Source organism: Delphinapterus leucas, chromosome 4 (assembly GCF_059928025.1).
Source record: "Delphinapterus leucas isolate spDelLeu-1000000601 "Yukka" chromosome 4, BTC_Dleu_Yukka2, whole genome shotgun sequence".
NCBI lineage: Eukaryota > Metazoa > Chordata > Mammalia > Artiodactyla > Monodontidae > Delphinapterus > Delphinapterus leucas.
Genome location: NC_143132.1, coordinates 72312456 through 72317526, shown reverse-complemented (window position 1 = coordinate 72317526; position 5071 = coordinate 72312456).

The window sequence follows — 5071 nt, the reverse complement described above, 5'->3', positions numbered from 1 at the left end:
TTTAAGTGGATGTTTTTCTCTTTTTTGCATCCAAAAAACTCCTGTTAACAAAGGAACAAACCTCTTCCATTGGCCTCTTTCATTTCTGGACCCAGTATGGACAATGTGTGTTTTAAGGATAGACCCAGAGACCTCTGGAAAGAGATTGATACAGTGGACAGAGCAAAGCACAAGAGAGTGAGGAAGGCTAGGCAACTGGCAAGGGCAGTACAAAGCCGTGGACCTTGGACTCTAAGGCTGGGTGGAGTCCTGTGGAGCCAGGAGGAACTGAGTCAAATGGGAGGGGCTGAGCAATGAAAAGTACTAGAAAGGGTGGCATCAGAGGGCAGGTCTGGCAAGTTGTGACAGGTGAGCTTGGGAGAAAACAATAAAGCAATTGGGATAGAGAATGGATATTCTGAGTTAAGAGATCTCAGAAGTTTAGTAAGTCCTAGCGGTGATGAGATCCAGCATCTGAATTTGACAGACCAAGCTTGATAGAGAGGGAAATCCATAAAATCAAAAAAGTTAGGGAGCCTTGTGAAATTAAGGAGTCTGGAGGAGCAGTAGCCCAGATGCTGAAAGATCCTGGGAATACTGATCGATGAAGGGCAAAGGGAAGAAGAAACTCAGCCAGTTCCTAAAGTCATTTGGGTAGGTATGAAATGCTTACTATGGTTTTGGGCAACTGCATCCATAATATGAAGAAGAAAATGTAAAAGGATGGAATTAATATTACATGTTTAGGAAGAGGGAGAGAAAAGGTACAGAGGAGAAAATGATAAAAGATTAGAAGGTTGTTTTTTTTTTAAGTCAGGAAAAAGTTCCTATATGTGTTCCACCAGAAGCAAAAAACAAACAAACAAAATTGGCAGTACCTGTTCAAGACAGGATTTTCTTTAAACTGAATGAATGATCCTTGCTCTTAACCTAGATACGGACACCCTAATGCATGATTATGGATCCAGGAACTTTCAGTTTCTGGTAAGAACTCTTAGGTTAGCAAATTCCATTAAGGTTGCCATCTTGACCTTGTTAACAGTAGCATTACATAGTTGGGACAGCAAAATTACCATGTGCCTCTACACTTGAAATCTTAACCAGAGCCAAGCAACTGTCATCACTGTCATTAAATACTTGTTGATTCCACTGTTCCTCTTCCCTGTTATTAGATACTGGGTGCTACATAATTTTCATGTTTTGGGTCTGATGGATTCTCCACCAGCAAGAAACTTAGAGGTATCCATTATGTCTGATAATGAACCATAATAAAATGGATAAATTAAAATCCTAATGTAATCCTCAAAGTTCATTTTAGCCAAAACCTTTAAACTCTTCTCTCACTTTCCCTGTTTCCCTCCACTCTACGCCAAACACTTTCACCCTGAAATTAGAGTTATCAACTAGTAACAAAAGAAGTTTTGTGAGATTTATGTTTTCTCTCTCATTATCCACTGTTCAACATTTGAAAAATACTAACACGGTCCAAAACAGGGAAAAGACTAACAGGAGAAATACATATAAACTTTATATTAATATATATATGAAAAAAACGTGTTATGAAAAATTATCCCAAACTTAAAATAAGGCAAAACATGAGGGCCACATATCTTTTCAATACTATACTATAGCATTGTGTAGAAGCTTTTCCAAAGATTGCTTAATTTTCTAGGACAATGTATCTGTGTTTGACTTTGAGGTTTACTATTTGATTGGAACCCAGACACTGTTAACATGAAATTTTCTGTCCAGTAAAGAAGATAACCTATAGGTTTACTTGCCTATAGGACATTAACCACTTTTGTATCTAACCTAGCCGTCTTATTCTAACATTCCTTTGTGAAAACGTATAAACACTTAGTCCTTCAAAATACTTTTGGAACCAGCTTTACCATCTTATTGGTCCCCTTCATCAATGAGTTAAAGAATCTTAGCATGTGTTCATTTTATATTGGTTATGAGAATTACATTTTTAAAATTTTGAAAATTATGCTTTGACACCTGATAGTCCTTATGATAAAAGGATTAACATCTTTTTAGACTTTGGAAGCATGATTTTGATATAATGTGCTCACATTTTTTAAACTTTCAAATCTGACATTTCCACCTATGAGAGGAGCTAGGAACAGGAAGCAGGAAAGAGCCAAAAGCTTGAGGCAAAAGACAAAGAGGCCAAGTTGAGACGTTAGACAAATAAAGGACAATTGCCATATGAGGGCTCACACCTCTTAGGGCCCCAGCAGGCCCAAGCAAGCAAGCGGTGTCACTATGTTTCTGACGCCACCTCTGAGCAGGCCCACCCTAGCCCTGCCAAGCTGACCACTGGGACCCCAGAATGAGAGGGCTGGAGACAGCAACCTGGTTGGAAAGTTTGGGGGTAAGTAGGAGCAGTAGCTAGGGGAATTGTCTTGAATATGCATAGCAAACACATTGTGTATTTTATAGGCCCTCCCAGGCCACACCTTGGTTCTGCCATTACCCAAAGCCATGGTTTGGTCTTAGGGAACTGGGATGTCCAACTACTGATGCTAAAATTAATGTACTATTAACTACTACTAAAAAATGTACTACCATCAGAGGGCAGTACATTTTTAAAAATTTATCAAAAAGTAGCTTTGACCTGGCCCTGGAAGGATGTTAGTAGTGTTTTCTTAAAATTTAAACAATGTGCCTACATCTACATCCAGAGTGAGTTCGAAGTGAGTCTTGCTCAGCCTTGTATGTTGTTTTTAAATACTCTTTTTTTTTTTTTTTTTTTTCCAGTACGCGGGCCTCTCACTGTTGCGGCCTCTCCCGTTGCGGAGCACAGGCTCCGGACGCGCAGGCTCAGCAGCCATGGCTCACGGGCCCAGCCGCTCCTCGGCATGTGGGATCTTCCCGGACCGGGGCACGAACCCGCGTCCCCTACATCGGCAGGCGGACTCTCAACCACTGCGCCACCAGGGAAGCCCTAAATACTCTTTTTAAAATGCTAAGTTTTCTGTGTCATACTTAGATTCATTCATTTTAAACACTTAATATGTGCCGAGCACTATTCTAGGTAATAGGGATACAGAGGAGAATAAGGCAGACAGGACCCTGCTTTTACGGAGCTCACATTTCAGTGGGGAGAAATAAGTAAATAAGAAAAGTATCATGTGATCATAAATGCTGTGAAGATAAATTAAAGTAGGGTAATTTGGGAAAATCCTTCACTTAATCGATTATCGCTTCCTCCTGCAGCATCTAAAAAGACAAGGAAAACAATTCTATCAGCCCGATAAAGCCACAAATGCAAATTCCAAGACCATATAACTAAAACACCTGTACGACCAAGTCATATTTTATGGCATTATATGCTCAATAAGCTTTACTTTTAAAATCCAACTTCATCTTTTCCTAGCTGTTTCCAATTTTCATCCACTCCTATGCCTGACTTCATTTTCTTCAAAAGGCTAATGAGATGTCACTCTAATAAGAAGGACACAGGAGTTAGTTTTTCTTGTTTCCACCCTTTGGAAATAAGCCTATTAGTCACAGCTGAACCCAAACCTTCCTTTAAGACTACGGGGTGGAGCTTACGTAACTTGCATGTGTGAGTGCATGCGTAGAAGCAGCTGCATGCCCAGTAGTCACTGAGGCTGGTAACTGAGGAAGATCTTCATCTTTCTCCCTTCCCCTTAGTTTCCTCCTTTATAAAATGCAATATTAGGGCTTCCCTGGTGACGCAGTGGTTGAGAGTCCGCCTGCCGATGCAGGGGACATGGGTTCGTGCCCCGGTCCGGGAAGATCCCACGTGCCGTGGAGCGGCTGGGCCCGTGAGCCATGGCCACTGAGCCTGCGCGTCCGGGGTCTGCGCTCCGCAAAGGGAGAGGCCACAGCAATGAGAGGCCCGCGTACCGCAAAAAAAAAAAAAAGCAATATTAGTATCTGTTTTCACTGGGCCAGTGTAAAGATGAAAGATTAAATAAGAGTGTACTCAGTAAGTGGAAGTTTAAAAAAGTGTTTCTCGCCTCCACCTCCCCCCAAGCTCCAGATATATGTTAGCAGTCTTCCAGATGTACAAAAGTAACACTAAAATTCAAGGCAACTAAGGCTGGGAAGTAATAGCCATTGAAAAACAGAATCAAGGTTTTAAAATATTTTTCATGACTGGACTAAAACCAACAGGATGAAATTTTATGGAGCTAAAAGTAACGTCCAGCTCTTACATTAAGAAATGTCAACTGCAGAAGCACAGGATGGGAAAGAATTCACTTAAAAGCAATTAATGTGAAATAGAGGAGGTTTTGTAGACAGCAGATTCAGTATGAACAGACTGGAGAGTGGCTGCCAAGGAAGCTAATGTAATCCCACAATGCACTAATTGAGGCTTAATGTCCAGATCAAGGGGAGGAATGGCCCCGATGCACAGCGCCCTGGCCAGATCCTGTCTGGAGCCAAATTCTCCTTCAGGAGCCTTATCTTAAAGGGGACATGGACCAACTGGAGTATGTTCCGCAGGGAGTGACCACGTCACACGAGAATCTATTGGAAGAGGTGATGAGGCTTTTGCCTGGAAAAGAGAAGATGGTCTTTATGAACATTTATTTAAAGACCTTTCACGTGGAAGAATGTAGCAGTACTTCCGGAGGGAAAAATTAGGCACAGTGGGTGGAAGTTTAGGGAGCAGTTCTTACCTCAGTAAAAGGAAGAAGTCTCTGAGGATGAAAGCTTCCAGCAGTAGGAAGGATGACTTTGTGCAGTAGTGATCTGGCTGTCCCTGAAAGCAATCTCTCAAGGCTCTGGATGGGAGGTCAACCAGATCAGTCTTTTTCAAACCGCCCTCTACGGAGTGTCATCCCAGGGAGCCAGGGTAGGGGAGGGGTGGGGAATGGTAATTGTTCCCGAGTGATAGGAAGGAAGGAGACCAAGGACGTGGGAACTGGACCCCCAACTTAACCAGAGCAGCTCAGTCCTTATGTTTCTAAGCTTAACCCATTTCAGAGTTCCACCTGAGATATTTCTTAAAGCTCTGCTTATAAAATCAACTTTTGCAGACCATTGGAGATGATGGCTTTATCACCAACTCAGGTGGTGACCCCACACCCCCTCTCTTAGGACTGCGACTGTC